Source organism: Podarcis cretensis, assembly GCF_951804945.1.
Source record: "Podarcis cretensis genome assembly, chromosome: 6".
Classification (NCBI taxonomy): Eukaryota; Metazoa; Chordata; class Lepidosauria; order Squamata; family Lacertidae; genus Podarcis; species Podarcis cretensis.
Window position 1 is genome coordinate 53,417,826 of NC_137175.1, and position 17,753 is coordinate 53,435,578.

General features: G+C 42.6%; 1 protein-coding gene across 2 annotated transcripts in view; it reads right to left on the reverse strand.

Annotated features, from left to right (window-relative positions):
- PTCH2 (patched 2) overlaps positions 1-17,753 on the reverse strand; it is a 76,374-nt gene that overhangs the window by 26,658 nt on the left and 31,963 nt on the right. The gene's annotated exons all lie outside the window — the stretch shown is intronic.

Below are 17,753 nucleotides of genomic sequence, written 5' to 3' on the forward strand. Positions count from 1 at the left end.
GAATACATTTCCCCAACCCTTGGAAGATTTAACTAGTAGACTGATGATTCCAATCTGTGTTAGTTGTCTAATTAATTAAAACAAATTAAAAGACACAGCGAAGTGTTGTGCTTGATCACATATAGTATCTTTAAAACATAAAACAAAACACAGCTGCAGAGGTAGAAGTGAGGAGGGGCTCAAGAAGGAGTGGTATTGCTTGATAAGCTCCCCACCCACAAGCAAAATCCTACTGGAGAGGAGGCAGGTGTTCAGCAACTTTCAAGGAGCGGTTTTACTGAGGCGGGGGGGGGGGGGGGACAACTGTTGGAGGGAAAGGGCTAAGAACTGCCTCCCCCACAGTCTTCCTCTGTAATTGCAGCTTCTGGGACTGTATTTTATTTTTGAAAAAGAAAGGGAAAGGGCGAGTGGAAGGAGAAACTACATATTGAGAAGCTGCTACCCGCACAGAGTGCTATACAGTCATACCTCGGGATAAATACACTTCAGGATAAGTATTTTCGGGTTGCGATCCACGGCGACCCGGAAGTAACGGAGCGCGTTACTTCCGAGTTAAGCCGGCTGGCACATGCGCAGACGGTCAAAATGACATCACGCGCATGAGAAGAAGCGGCGAAACACAACCCGTGCATGCGCACGCGCAGAGGTATCTTACGTTCTGTTCAAGATGTGAACAGGGCTCCGGAACGGATCCCGTTCGCATCCCGAGGTACCACTGTAGTTCATCGTCTGCCAGAGGAAGTTGCCGCCATATACTGTAACTGACCTGGTGCTCCAGAAGCCACAATAAGAAGTATATAAATATGACTAATGTAGTCAGTATATTAAAAACTGAAGGGGAATAACATTTTTGCCCCTTATGGCTTTGAGTGGGATGAGTGAACTAATAATGCCAAGGGCAAATTCACTGTGCCCCAAGCTTCCACTCTGAAGAATGCCCCAATGGTAGCTTTGCTACAAAATAGTACAAGTTGTGGAAGAAGTTGCCTGCCTGCCACAGAACAGCTGTATATAGCAAAGGATTCTGGGAAATATTCTACAGTGCATACTCAGTTCAGTCATAGTAATGCCCAAGTCTGTTGAGCCTCACATTCACTCTGTACAAAGTGAAAGTACACACAAGCTTCTGTGGCTGCACACTGCAGAAGATAGGAAGTTAAACAGATAAAGCTGACTTTCAGAGACATTTGTTTGCCGTGGTTAAACTTCTCATTGAGGAATATTGCTCGTGTCTTCATAAAATTTTATTTATAAAGTTAACAACAAATATATCATTTGGAAATTGACAATGAATTTGCATTGCTTCAGTATTGCTTCAGTAGTTTGTTAAGTAATTTGTGTTATAAATTTAAACCATCTTTATGGTCATTGTGCTTTTTTCAAGGGATTGTATCTGAGCACTCAAAGCAACCTCACAAAAACAACTACAATTCCCACACTTCTCCAGGGGGAAATCCATGGCAGTTAAACCAATTTCATACTGGTTTGGGTCTATAGTGTAGATATTCCCTTAATCATCCTTAAAATAAGCATGTGAGGGAAGCTGTCACTATTTCCATTTTGCAGATATAGAGACACAGGCTGAAAGACAGATTACTGAACCCAAAGATAAATTCTGTTTTGACTACAATCTCCCATTTTCAAGCCATTGCAGAAGACTCTCAATGTTAGGCTTCAGGTTTATGGGGCTAATGACAACATAGCTGTCTCTTGAGGGTCAGAATCCAAGAAACACCAATGCAGTCTAACATTTTCTTGATTTTCCCAACGCCTTTTCTCCTAAACGTGTGTGGACATATCTGTGTTTAACTGGTTTAATACATGTTGCCTCTCTCCAGAAAACACCACAAACTGCAATTCCCAGGATTATTTGATGGTGGCAGCAGCAGGGATGGGGACGAGGAAGGAGTATAGACAGCTAAACTGGGGCACAACCAAAATAAGTTTGTGACACAGGTACGTCTTATGGCAGCAGCTGTGGAGCACAACAAATGGAAGGTTCATAATATGCACTGTAGGGTGCTTGCCAACTATTCCCAACTATGTGACTCTAGTACAGCGTTCCTCAACATGGTGTCCTCCAGGTGGTTTGGACTAAAACTTCTATCAACTTCAGCCAGCCTGAGCAATGGTCAAGGACGATGAGAGTTGTAGTCTATAAAAATATATGGGTCAAACCATCACAAGACGTGCTGAAATTTTGGGAGGTTGGAAAGTTACAATGGAATTGCCTTGTGGGCAGAGTGCTCATTTTTATTTATTTATTATTATTACTTTGTCAAAATAAAAAATAAAATTATCTTTCTATCTGGAGGGCACCAAGTGGGAGGAAGAATGCTCTACAGGATAGCCTATCCAAATATTGTTCATATTAAAATAAAAAACATTTTTCACATATTATCTTTTCCTTTTCAAATTCTCTGGCTCACCTTATTTTTAACAGAAGCAGAAAATGAGGACATAAAAACCACATATTCCACAGCCTGATAATTCTCTTGCTTATTGGTGCTTCTCCTCTTCCATTGTTCTGGGTTCTTCATCATAAATTATATTTCTCAAACTTGGTAAGAGAGAGTTTGTGTAGACATTTTTACTACAAGCTCGCTGCTGAGCTCAACAATTCTATCCTGTCCTGCTATTTTGTCAATTTTTGTAAGTACAAATTCTTCTTTTAATGCTTCGTAGCTGTTGATTTTTATAAATATATATATATATATAACCCAAGCTGATTGACAGGCATGCTTTTGGTTTCCACGCCACTCTCCCCAAAGGAACAGCTGGGATGCCAGTGAGGGAGGAGGCTATGCCAAGGAACACAGGGAGGGGACAGACACTCTGCGTCTGTCCGAGATGGGAAGAGCTGGGAGGGAAGCATCAGAGGCAGAATCCAAACCATTCCAGGCTGTTTGGGAGGCAAGGCACCAGGAGTCATGCTGAGCTCTGCTGATCTTGACTAGGCCACCCAGGAGAGAAACCACACGTACAACCAGAATGTAGAGGAAGGGTGGGGAACACATTCAGGCCAAACGTTGAAGCCACAGGCGAAGATGGATCCCAAAAATTAGAGGAGTCCTTCATCCGACGGTCTTTAAGTACAAAGCCTCTTTTTAAACAAGTGCCAGGAGATGGTTTTGTGCCATGTGATGGCCAGGACAGAAATATGCAGAGAGGGAGAGAGAGAGAGAGACCCTCTCAACAACCTTGTTCTTGTCATTGCTCAGGATGAGTGATAGTAGGAAGTGGACACTGGGAGCCTTATTTATTTATTAACAACGTTCGGAGCTGAAATGACAATACATCTGCAAGTGTTGTGAAGAAGGGAAGAGAGGGAGATATTCCTTGTAATTAGGGTTAATTTGGAACAGGACAATCTGAAGCTTCAAAGGGGAATGAGGAAGCCTCAAATTCCAACACCCTAATTAACCAGGGAGCAACATGAAAAGACAAGGCAAAATGAGAGAAGCTGCCAAGTATGCTTTACATGGGGCACTCTCTTGTCTGATGGGGAGGGCGTTAAACTTAGGTACTGTCACTCTATGTGCCACAGCCTCCCCCCCAACTGCTCCTGCTTAACCCCCCTCCCCTCCACTGAGAGAGCAGCATTGTTTGATACAAAGTTGGGGGAGGGGATTCTGGGCTACAGTGAGGTAGCAACAGTGAGCATGTTAATGAGGAGCCCTATGCAAATTCTTTTTTACTCCAATTAACAAAGGAAGCCCTCTCCTTTTTCATGCAAAGGGTCCCTCTCCCTCTTGATCAAACTCCCAATTGTACTGCTGCTTTGGCTTTGAGTATTAGATTGGATTATCCCTCATTCCACCCCACATGCATTGAACACGTACACACCTCAGATATGCTATATCTCACTCTCACAGCCTCCCCAGGAGCATTGAAATATCTCCAGAACAGCAGGGATGAAAACACTGGACCACATCCTTGTAAACATTAGGGTCTTCTTGTACTCAAGATTCCCAGGTTTCTTTACGGAGAGGCTGCAAGCTCCATCCCATCAGTTGGCCCTTGCACTGTGTGGGGTCCGACAGACTTACACTGCCCCATCTTGCTAGACAAGCCAACTGTGTAGGACACTCCTCCCCTAGCAGGGCCTCTTTGGCTCAGAGGATGCCTCACAGCATGCTCCCAGAAACACTCCCTGTCTCCCCACAGAAGCAGAGCTGGGTACCAACAAGGGCAGCCGAAAAAGCAGAATTGGTTGGGAGCCAAGTGGAGAGATGCCCAGTAACCCAGAGCTGGCTGATCTAGGAACATCCCCACAGCACGTCCGGCAGGACTTGTGTCTAAAGGGCCTAGCCAATTTGCTTTTGCAAAAAGAGTCTGGGTTGCAAGCCTAGTGCAAGAGCATGCCTGAAAGTACCGGTGCCAACAGGGCAATGGAGCAGAGCTTCATAGCGAGGTTATTCTGTGGAAGACTTTATTTCCTGCCACCCTTTCTCATTCCTGAGAAGCCACTCCAAGCCACACCCTGGGATTCACTATGACATCCTAGTCCTAGTAGATTCCAGAGTGCTGCTTCAGCCTGGCTACATGGTCAACTGCCCTCAAGGCAAGGGTCATCTCTTAACCCAGCTGAGAAATGGGTAGCTATGTAACTGAGGAGCAGGGGAGATCAATTACCTGGTGTTGACAAAAGCAACTTATCTCAGTCCTGGGTTGCACATGCTGACACTGTCTCTCCCTTTTCTCTCCCCCTAGGTTCAGCAGAGCTGCTTCCCAGGCAGTGGAACAGGCCTTCAGAATTATCCCCATAATTACAGGCTCTTGGATAAATTGCTGGGCTGGGCACCTCCTCCCTCCCAGCTGGGCCACCCAAATGCAGCCCCCTGCTCTGTTTCCACACCAGCTGGGAGGCCCAAGAGAGCTTCAATTAAAAGAGACAGGATAGGGCTCTCCTCTTAAGGGCCCACCTGGCTTGAGAAAATGTGCGGACAATAAACTCCCCTCCCCCCCCCCAAAGAAAACTCCAACCCTCTTCTAGGGTAAAACCTCCTCTCAACCAATTTAGCGCTACCATACTGGAGTAATCTGTTATTAAAGCTTCATAGTTATTATTATGGATATTTATGGTAGAAGGCAGAGATCCAGCCCCAAACACAAAAAAGTAAGAGATAATTTCTTGCCTCAAAGAACTGAAATTTTGGTCTGACTGGGCAAGAGGAAAGTCAGGCCCATAGAAGGAAAGGGACTGGAATTTCTCCAGCCCCACAGCAGGGGCTAAGAAGGGAACAAAACCCTTATGCCCATAGCACCTGTGGGAAAACATCACCCCATAGACTGAACAGAAAGAGTAAGGGTGGCAAGTGAGCAGCAGACAAAGCTCTTGAGAGAATCCCTTTTCAGAGCCTTCAAAGACATTAAAAAGCCCAGCTTTTATTCAAAACAGGATGCAATAACACAATATCCTGTCTCCAAAGCAATTCATAGTAGTTTTGCTGTGGACATAGTTTTGTTGAAGGAGGTGACTCACCCACCACTTAGTAATAAATACATAAAGGCATCCTAAAGAGGGTGTTGCTGCAAAGGGAGCGTTCCTTGCTAACATGCTGGAGTAGTTAAAGGGGGGGGGGGGCAGGGCCCAAGCATGTGGGCAGAAGTGGGCAGAAGTGGGACAGTGACTTTCCCCCTGGTGAAAACAGCAGCCGGGAGGTCAAGGCCACAGCAGGGACAAAGCATAAAATTGCTACCCCAAACAGGACACCCCACCCACAGGTAAAGAAAAGCACACACAAAAGGCACTTATATAGTTAACACAATGTCTTCGTTTGTGTCAAAGAGATATACACCCTTTTACATAAGATGCTCTCTCAAGAGCCACAACTTCCAGAGTTCCTATGTTCCTGCTGACCTTTCCTGTGCACACTCAAGAGAATCCAACACTGTTGTTGTTGTTTTAAAAATTATTTATAGTTTTCAGTTATTCATCTACTTTAATTGTATACCCTTATGAAATTGCAGGTTATTACAATAATCCTGCCAATGTCCTTATCTGTTTACAATTTGTTTGTAAATATTTAATAAACCATTTCCATTCTTTTATAAAAAGTTTGTTATCTTGATTTCTTATTTTTTCCAGTAAGTTTTGCCATGTCTGCAAAGTCCATAAGTTTTGGTATCCATTCTTCTTTCATTGAGACTTCTTATTCTTTCCATTTTTGGTCAAATAACATTTTTGCTGCTGTAGTCGCATACATTAATAAATTTCTATACTGTTTAGGTAGCTCTATCCCATGGATAGGCAAACTAAGGCCCCGGGGCTGGATCCAGCCCAATCGCCTTCTAAATCCTGCCCGTGGGCGGTCTGGGAATCAGAGTGTTTTTACATGAGTAGAATATATACTTTTATTTAAAGCCTCTCTGGGTTATTTGTGGGGCATAGGAATTCGTTCATTTCTCCCCCCCCAGAATATAGTCCGGCCCACCACATGGTCTGAGGGCTGGTGGACTGGCCCATGGCTGAAAAAGGTTGCTGATCCCTGCTCTATCCCTATAGTTCCCAGAATAAAAGCTTCTAGTTTTTTGTTTTGTTTTTTGAATGTTATTTCAAGCATCTTTTTCAATTCATTATATATCATTTCCCAATAAGCTTTAACCTTAACTGCAAGACCACCACATACGATGGTCTTTAAACATAAAATCCCAATAGACAAGAATCCAACACTTTTGGCATCTGACTGCCAGAAGGAGGGATGAACAAGCACTGTACCAACCAGGGACAGCAAGACAAGAGTGCTGCTTGATAGGATTTGCAGGTCTCAGAACATACGTCAGCAAACATATTAGGCCTCTAGCCTTCACAATGTGTAGAACTTACAGTAGGTCCATGACAAGGGAACACAGTGCCTATACAGCATTTAGTGTGAGATACACCCACCCATCCACACACACCCATATTGCCACATCTGGCTATAAATACAAATCAGGCAGCCACTAATAGAAAGAGCCTCCTTAGTTCCCATTATTTATGCTAACATATTCCAATCAAGCCTCTAATTTTTCAAAATAGACAAAGCCTTTTGTGGGGGGTTGGGAGAAGAGGGAGGGAGCAGCAGAGAGGAAAGAAGACTCGTGTTACAAATTTGTACCAGACCCCAAGAAGTGACACACAGATACTTGGTGGGGGCAGTCATTACAAGCACTATCCAATAGGTGTCTGTAACTCTCATGCCATGTTGTTCCATCCAGTATTCACAACAGAAGGGGGGGGGAGGGGTCAAATATCATTTACTCAGCTAATACTGCAGCTTGAGCACTGGAAAAATGCAATATGCATGAAACAGAAATGCTTCCTTGAGGAAAGCTGTCTGTTTCCCATATATAACAAATGAGTAACAGCAGTCTCCACAAATCCCATGTTTTCCAAGGAAGGGAAATTCCAACATTTGCCTCCCCTTCTCTCTTTATTTGTGGGAGTGGGGGTGGAGGGGGTAATTCTCCAGAGTGAAAGGTGTGCAGAGGAACAGAAACTCAAGCTTGAGTTAAAAAAGCATTTGTAACTGTTTCGAGGTTGAGGAAAATATACATGGTCACTTTCATCACAAGGGTTTTTTGTACACATGGGCAGGAAACCTGCAGCAAGCCCACATAGGGCTGCTGTACTTCCTGGTTTGATTCACATGGGCTTCCAGAGAAGCCCTTCCTGGAGTACAGAACTGGGCAGTTTGAATGTTACTGGAGCTATCTGGGGAAAACAATTGCCTTGATTCCATGAGTAGCGCAACCCTATAATTTGCCCTGGGTCGGGTGTAAGTATTAATAGAAAGTATTGGGCCAGACCAAAAAAGGAAAGCACCTGGCATTAGCTTGTAGGGCAGAGAATAGACTCATGAGACCCTCCAGGGATGCAGTGACTAGAAGGCATTAAGAAACCTTTGTGTAATTAACTGGACAAGAAGACCCTTCTCCATGCATAAAACTGGCTTCCACCTTCAGTCTGCCCTCTCCATTCAATCTAGGCATTGTCACTACAAATAACAATGGAACACAGAGTTTGTCTTTACTCCTTGTATTAACACACATAATGTTCCTTTGCACCTAACAGGAGATATCAGAGGTCATCAAAGGAGAAGGGACAAACAATCCAAGAGCATGCCAAAAGATCATATGGATAAAGTGAGAGGATAGAAACTTGCCTCAGGAAGATTGTTAGGGTCCTGAAGGGTTATCCAAACGATTAAAAAAAATCTCAGACATAACCCTTTAGTACTATATTCACAGAAGTCATAATGCAGCAACAGTTGTGCGATATCCTGCTCAAACCTGTGACACCTATGCAGCCACATAACATATTAACACTTCAAGTTGCACCGGCCCTTCAAGCTAAGGAGATTTTCTCATTGAAACTACATTGTAGTTTGTGTTGGGAAAATAAAATAACCCTGAAACAAAAGCACTTCCTTGATGGAAAACAACAACATCCTGAAGTACACGAGCAACAATTTTACATTTACTGCTGAAAAAGATTCTGGATTTGATTCATGAGACACAGATGATATAGAGTAAAATCCTAAATTCTAGCTACTTGCAGAAATCAAAAACTGGAGGACGAGAGGTTTCAGTACCTGAAAATGTGAACTAGGTGGTTTCTGTACAGAAACTAAGGTACAACAAATCAATTTCACACAAGAACTGAATTTTCACACAAGAACTGAATATTTACCTTGCATCCTTCTATCAAGAATTCTGAGTGAAAAGCATTTTCTGCTCCCAGTTGTGAAGGCAGCAGTACTGCACAAAGAGACTTAATATTTTTTCTGAAAGCCACTTTAAGACACATAAAGAAAATAAGGGTATAAATTCCTTAAATAAATAATAAAGTCCAACATTGACTGCAAGCAAGGGCAACAGCTAACTTTTTAATTTTTCAACATTTAATGCATGAAAACAGGGATACTAGTTTTACATTGAGGCGGGCCTGTTGCGACTTCAGGGGGTGGAAAGCTAGACATCAGCTAGGGCTCCACAGCAAAGACCCCACCAGTCCAAAAGTGTCCCACAGATCTTGAGAGATGGGTGCTTAACGGTTTAAATAATTTCTATACTGTTTAGGTAGCACATGCTTAATATCAATTGGAAAATGGAGGCTAAAACATGGATAAATATATGCCGTAGATGCCTCTTGACCATGCGTCCTCAGTATATTGTCCTTCATCCTGCCCTTACCCACTATCACTGCTGGAGATACAGAAGGATCTCATTTCAGTTGGGCAGCTGAAGCCCCAGAATTTTAAGTGACTCACCCATGATCAGAAACCAAGAGACTAAATACAGTATAGGACTTTTGAGATTTGAACTGCTTGTGTTAATCTAGCACACATAATCATTTTATACTGGGAAGATTGACATTGTCGTAAGATATCTGAGCATGACCGCATCGTGCTTCACTTGGCCACCTGAAGACAAAGGGCTCTGTCACTCACTGTGGCACCGTTCCATGCACTGTTTAGTGTCCATATATGTTCCGTGCCTTATTTCCAAGGAGCTGGATTCACTTTTTGTACAAGATCACTTTTTGTACAAAACTTGTGCATACCAACTTACTTAAAAATAATAATTTTCTATACTTATTGTAAAAAAACAACCCAGTTTTTAGATTGACTTGCCTAAGATCCAGGACAAAGCACCATCTAGTTCAGCATCTCATTCTCATAGTGGCCAAGCAATCATTTGATTATCTACAGCTGAATGTGCAAAACTGCCTCACTATAAAAGTGCTTCCACATTCAAGGGAAAGTATTTATGATCTGTCCTATTTCATTACTTGAATGAGTCTTAAGTTGTGACTAGCTTTTGCTGATTGTGCCCACCATTTCTGAATTATAGTGAGAAGGCTCAGAAGCTCTGCCTGTGATATCTGATCTGTAATGGTGGTTTCTGTCATTATGAACTTCTATTTGAACTTATAATTTAACAGTCTTCCCTTTCTGAAAAATAATATGGAGGAAGCACCCTCTTATGGGGGACATGTTAACACTGCACAGTAAGCTGATCCCTGTATTTCAAGTATCTTATAACCTCCATTTAAAATGCAAATCACAGACATTTAGGATAGGTAGAAGCGATGATGTTGGACATAGAAGTATGTGCAGCAGTAATTCTTGGTTGGCACTTTTAAATCATTACTGTACCAGTGATGTTTCTGGTATTTTCATGGAATGGTGTGGCAGTAGCATTTGTATGCTAGATTTTTTTATTGTTATTGGTATGTTTTATATTTTATATTTAGCAGTTCAAAAGCACCCCCGGGTGCAAGTAGATAAATAGGGACCGCTTACTAGCGGGAAGGTAAACGGCGTTTCCGTGTGCTGCGCTGGCTCGCCAGATGCAGCTTTGTCACGCTGGCCACGTGACCCGGAAGTGTCTCCGGACAGCGCTGGCCCCCGGCCTCTTGAGTGAGATGGGCGCACAACCCCAGAGTCTGTCAAGACTGGCCCGTACGGGCAGGGGTACCTTTACCTTTACCTATATTTTATATCATTATAATAATTAATAATAATAATTTTGTTATGTACACCCCACCCATCTGGATGGGTTCCCCCAGCCACTCTGGGTGGCTTACAACTTATCTAAAAACAGCAGTCCTTAAAACTTTCCCTAAACAGGGCTACCTTCAGAGGTCTTCTAAAGTCAAGATTGTTGTTTATTCCATTTACATCTGAAGGGAGGGTGTTACTACCGAGAAGGCCCTCTGCTTGTTTCATATTGCTTGTAAGCTGCTTTGAGACTGTTTCTCACCTTAGGCAACTAAGTAAATAATTATTATAATAAATAACAAAGCAAATGAAAACAAAAAAGTTGCCATGGATAAAAATATAGGGCTTGTTGTCTAGAAGAGAAAGGTTACCGTATTCAGATCCACAGTGGATCTCATCTCTTTTAAAAAGCAAACTAGACTGAATGTGACAAAACAAGCTAGTGGGTGTATAAAAGAAAAGCAGGAGTAATCAACTCCTGGAGGCCATGTGCTAGTGGTCAGGGGTAGGCTTCTAACTATAGCAGCCAAAGCAACAATATTAATCCTAGTCCAAGGTTGTTCTGCATTAGATGGAGCTTAGAGTGCAACTGAACAGCATCTGAACTGTTGTCTCTTAGGAACAATCCAGTTTTTTAAACATAGGAAAGTGTGTCTTTGTAATGTCAAGAGGGTCAGACTTGAATATGGGACCCATGAACTCCAGATAAAAGCATGGAAGCATTTTCAAGACATAGGTCTCTCTTACACATCTGTCTCTTCCAATATTCAAAGGATGCAGTTCCCCACAATTATTTGCTGGAGGGGAAATATAATGCTCTTAATGTATCAGTAAAGAACACGTTCCTGGCATCTGCTGAGATCCCATCCAATAGAAAACACATGCCTGTGGGCACCTCTATATAAGCCATGGTAACATCCCGGAAATCATATATCTTCCCAATGTGCTTATTTAATAAGCAGACTACATATTTTCTCATTCCTTTTATCATGTGCAAACATGTGCACCCAATACTGCAGTGTACCTGCCACTTGTGTTTCTGTAGGTAGTACAAGACTGACTTACTTGATTTTATTTCCCCATTTCCACAGCATTCACTGAGTTTTGAAACATGTTCATCTTTTGAGATATAATGACTATTGCAAGATACAAGTTTTACAATGCATTGTTTTCTCAATTATAAGGATATGTATGTTTTGATAAATTCCAAAGGGATAGCCATGCTAGTCTGATACTGCAAACCTCCCCACAAAAATAACTTGTGGCACCTTAGAAACAGATTTATTATGGCTTATGTGAAAAGAAAACAGTCTATAAGGTGCCACAAAATTCTGTATATTTCGACATCAACCCTTCAGAACATTTTTGGTCACCTTTCTTCTAGTCCAATGGGTGAAAGTCATCTGGGGTAAAAAAGTATGATATTGATATATGTCCTTATGGGGTTCAACCTGACCTCCTATCATGGCTGTTTTGAGGGACCATAATCAAATGTTCCTCGACACCTTTTATAGCTCCATCTTTTCAAAATGATAAAAATAAAATCAAGCCCTGAATCCAAGGGTTGAAGACACTGCCCCACCCCAGGATCCAGCTGGGATTCTTCAGTTTGCCAGAGACGAGGCTTCAGTTATCAGATACCAACAGTTGGGTGGACTCTTTGGGGCTGGGAGGAGCATCCTTCAAAGCCAGCATGCCGGAAATGGATATGGGGAACTCTCTGGATCCTTTTCTGCAACAAACCTACTTGGTGCTAGAACAAGGGCAGAATCTTGACTTCCAGAACAAAAGTTTAAATAAGGATTTAACAGAATGGACACAAGGAAACCAGAGTAACTTCGGGCTATGCCCTGTATCATCCAAGTATATATGAGCTTCCAGCTCAATAGAAAAGGTAGACATGTAAAAAATAAGCACTAAGGTCTATACAAGCCATGTCCAAAGTCCGTTTCGGGGGCCTAATCCGGACTGCCAGTCAGTTTAATCCGACCCCTGTGGCAGTTTACCTCAACAACTTGAATCCTAAAAAAAGGTTAACAACTTTGGTCGGCCCTAACAACCCTTCATTTCATCAAATCTGGCCCTCTTTGGAAAAAAGTTTGGACACCACTGGTCTATACTATAGGAACATTCCAATCTTTCCCATTCACACTTTGCCCCAGCAAATGGTTGCAGACAGTGGACAGTTTTTGCTTTCTAATCTCTTCCTTGTAGAGACTTGAGTAGAATATCCTTTGGGTTGCTGGCCCAGTTTATAAGGGCAGACTGAAATTAGTAGAAGTTCCTTTAAATTGGCCTTAGCCCCCAGAAACCTCAAATAGAATGGCAACTGATCTACATGGACAAATAACCATCCACTTCTCAAGTTGTCACACCCTTGCTATCTTCCCACCTTTCTAAGGGCTCAATTGATGACAGTAAGAGGATGTAAGACCCAATTAGAAGGGAAACCTGGGCCTTTCACTTGCTGTTTTCCTCTCACCTTTGCATTACAAACCTGAGCAGAAAACATAATTTAGTTCAGTCAGAACTGAAGTTTGGGGTCTCTTATTAGACCATTTGCGTGGGCTTACAATGCTTGTGTGATCTGTGACACCACAAACTGTTCAAAGTTCATTGCTCCCACATTGTATCACCAACTACCCTGGTCACAAACAAAGCAGGACACTCCTCTCCTACTCTGCATGCCTGCATCCTAAAAGTCAGATGATTTGGGTCAAGTGGCATGGAAATCTTCCCCATCAGAGACTGCTCTTAGGAAGCCCAAGCCAGCACCACAGCCAGCTGATCAAGATTCTATAATTTCTGGTTTCTCCACAGGAGGGACTGTGTGGGTGAACTGTTTAGCTCTGATCACCTTATAAATGAGAAACCTCAGCTTAAGTAAAAGTATAGCTCTTAGGGTCAGTAAATCAACTCAAGTATTTCGAGTCAAGCTTCTCTTGAGTAGATGGAGCTTTAATGAAGGACACAGCACTCCCCACAGCTTGCAATATCTGATCTACATAGTTTAAGAAAGAAAGTGTACTAAAATGAAAGCCGTGTGCTCTTAAAGCCTCTGCTGCAGAGTTCCCTGGTCCTGGTTAATTGATCTTTGGGCTCAACTTCAGGGTGACAAAAGGTGGACCTAAACATCAACAAAATGTCTTGAGCAGTGGGTGCTGGCCTAGAAACTGCTACATTGTCTGCTTGCATAATGTCTGTGTGTGTCCTGGCCCAGACTCCGTAGCGCTAACCACAAACCCCTCTGATCCAGGGCATGGAAAACTGCCATATTCAAGTGAGAACCTGTCCAAAGAACATATGAAAAGCTATTCACTGATTTGGAAGCAGGGCAGTGGCCCTTCCCTTGGCCCTCCAAAGCTCATTCTTCTGACAAAACACTCATCAACCAATCCTTTTGGTACTCTAGCTACGTGTACCAGCACAAACTAACCTCAACTGGGACATAAAAATACTCCTAGAACTTCTCTCATCATCAGCCCAACAACAAGAATTGTGACTGACTCAGGCACCCCACTGCGACAGATGGGGTCCTAGGTGCCATCTCCAGAAGCCATATTATGGAGCCTGGTGCATTACCAATAAGTGCTTTGTTCTCTCTTCTTCTTGGAAATCTTTTGAAGAGACAACTGATGGAAAGAGACAATCCAAATCTGGCTACAATCCCAAGATGTGGAACTGGTACTAGATGCTCAGCAGGGTATTAGTGTTCATTTTTTTCATTTTTCTAATTTGAAAAGCTCATAATAGGGGAGTAAGACTTATTCTATATTCATCTCAATAAATTCATCAGACTTTAACTTTTTGCATGGAAACTAGATGATTAAATGACATCCACCACCACCCCCCATAAATAGCACTATCTGTATCCAGACTTGCTTTTTGGTTCAGTCACAGTGTGAGTGCTGCAGTCTTGTTAAACAAGCAAAGTGGAACCGGGTTTCATGAAATCCAGAGGGGAAAACCTCTTCTCTTGACAGTGTTACACATAACTTGGATAATTGCCTTTTAAAATCAGAGGATATCCTTGGATCTGACATGAACTGGACTCAGGAGAATAGTTCCTCAAAGAGGACTTCCTTTCAATTCAAAGCCTTGGAAATAAAAAAAGTGGGCCTTTCTGCCTCAAAAGTGAATAGAAAGACAGATTTGTTCTACACTAGAGAGAGTTTCACTGACTTTGGGAGTAGATTCTCTATCTTAGAAGCGCCAATGGGCCTCCTGTATGTATTCCCACCTCTACTGATCCTAGGCAAGGTGCTTTGTAATATTGTAAGAAACCTGGGTGATCTCAGTCTCCTTGTATTTATCTCATGGATTGTGGATTCACAACTTATGGGAGTGGATTCACAACCTACTGTGTTCCAAAACCCAGTAGCTTATCCACATCTGTACATTCTGAATCTGAACACTTTATGCCCTAAGCCAGGAGCATACAAGGTCTTTGGGTATTTGATGTGGTATTCACTAAGACAGTCCACTAATAGAATTTATGAAGCTAGCTGGAGGACATTTGTGTCAAAACCCTATTAAGGGTTGGCCCAATACAATTTGGCACCTGAGGCAAACCACAAAACGCTGCCCACCACCACCACCCCGCCAGGGAAGAAGGGGTAAGTGAAGATCCACAACAGGAACAAGAAAGTAATAAAGATTTACATCAGGATCTGTTGCCTCTGTGGATCCTGCCACCTGAGGTGGTCATCTAACCTTGCCACATAGGTGGGCCGATCCTAGCCCTAGTCCCCCACATCCTAGATTTTCTACAAGATGGGATATAAAGGCCTTCTGCCAAATACTCTGAAGAGGTAAAGGTGGTAACCTTGAAGAGTGTTATCTACAACAGCCAACCACAGAGAATATTTGGTGTTTCTATAGATTTTGGAGTGACACATAAGAAAAATTGGAGAAACAACTACTGGAAAAGGAAAAAAATATAGGAGGACAGGCAAACAGGTAGCAGGCAGACACAAGACTTAGTTGGTGGGAGGGCCTGACTTAATGGGGCATAAGTTCTGCAGGCCTGATCTAAAACCATATGAGGCAAACTAAGGTCATTAATTAGGATAGGTATGAACAGCAGAACAGATAAATCAGAAACAAAAAATAAGGTCTAAACATCAAGATATACAAAGTGAAAAGGGAAAAAAAAGGAGAATGCTTGTTCTGAAGGACAAGAAAAATAATTTAAAATTTGCAGCAGGACTAGGGCTACAACCACATCATACCTCTTATATATTACAAACCACTACAAATCTGTGAAAGGTGAACTTGGGATGAGCATAAATAAATGCATAAACATGAACTGTTGGTTTTTTCTGCTGTAGGATAAACCTATCTTCCCTTGACTTGACTCTTCAAGTGACAGATCTTTTGCTGATGTCCTCTTTGCTGCTCTTTCCCTGCTTCAGGTACCCTTTCCACCTTTAATATCCCTTCAACTGTCTTGTCCATTTATTCTGTGACATTTGTTCTGTACCTTATTATTTTACTATTGTTCATTATAATTTGTATACCCATTTTTTAAAATTTGAAAATCTGCTGGGATGTGGCTTTTTAATTTTACATTGCACACAGCATTCTGCACAGCTGGCTTCTGTTGGAAAATAGCAGAGACAATTTATGCAAAGCTTGATCCTCATGGAATATTGCACGTATGACTAAAATAGGATGGGTACAGTTTCACAGTGCAATCCTATACATGCCTGCTCAGAAGGAATTCCCAGAGGTTTATTCCCAGATAGATGTTTATAGGATTGCAGCTCAAACCACAATAATTATGCACATATGTATGCATCCTTCATTAACTGAATATTCACACAAGGGATCGTGAGAAATAAAAACTTAAAGTCCAGTAAAAGAGAAATAAAACAAAAGAAATCATCAACCAATATTGTTCCTAAGAAATGTACTACTTAGGAAATTCAGTGTGATAAAATATCATGTAAGTTATTGCTGTAGTGTGGTGTTTTGCTTTAAGATCCTTGATCTAAACAAATCAATACTGTCATGAATATTAGGTTTTAAAGCTACACACTGAAGACTGCTTATTTGTTGTCCACGACAATAATGCATTAAATGTGATTTTTTAAAAAGAATAACTTATGTTTGTCTTCTTTGTAACTGCATGGGTTTATCCTGATTCAGAGACCCACGTTTTGACTGCATTTGTGAACATGTTGATCTAGATGACATAGAAGTATAAAGAATAAATCTTATCCTTGACTGCTTGCGTCAAGGCGTCAACTGTAATTTTGGCAGATTATGCCCACATCTCTACTCACTGGGAAATCTCCTCAAAAGCAAAAACCCCAACAACTAGAAGCTGCCTGATCTGAAGCTGGATACTAGTCCAGATAGCCTTGGAAGTGAGCCAGGTTGAAAGTGAGGCTTCATCATGGACAGCTTATGTTTTGGTTTAATCCATGACTATTCCCATCAGCAACAAATTCAATAATGCAACTAAACAGAGAGTAAGTGGACAGCTGTGTCCCCTCCATATCCATGTGGAGATCTGATTCCTTGACAGGCCTGAAACAGTGAAGAAAGGATAGGGAAGGCTAATATGCACCCACCCCCCTCTCACACTCCCTCCCTTATGGCAGTGGCAGCCGCAGCCGAATCTGATTTCTTGCAGCGTCCTCAACACAGTGCTGCACGCACATGCCTTGGGCCACCTTCAAAGTGTTGAGGGGCGGATTAGCTGGATTAGGGAGGCTGTGAAAGGAGCCATGCTGCTCGGGAGGAAGTCTCGCTGGGGGCGTGCTAAAAGAGCCATTTTTACCTGTCCCGGCTGCTCTGAAAGGCCTGCCAGCCGCTAGCTGGCCTATGGCTGTCAAAACACGTCCAACCAGGATCCTGTTCACCATGGAAAAGCAGCTAGCTCCATCAAGACAAGCAAGGGAGCCCAAGCACCCCATTAAACTGACACCCTGGGGCTAAACATTGCTGAGGGCCGAGGTAGGGGGAGATGTGCAGCGCCGTGTCCCTTGGTGCTTGTTCTCTAACAAACCTAGTCTGACAAAGACAGAGACGCCAGGCTGCTTTCTAAATAAACAAGGCAGAGGGGGTGGAGGTGGCTGGCAGGCTGGATGGGGGAGCTGGCTTTAAGGAGAGCACTGAAAGGCCCGTTTGAGGCCTACTCTCCATTCCCCAGGCCTGGCCTGGCCTTTTGTTTATCCCAGACCTAAATTAATGTCTTTATTTACCAGAAATCCGAAGGGCTCAGGTTCCCAGTGTGGAGGGGGCGGGTGAGGGAGAGGA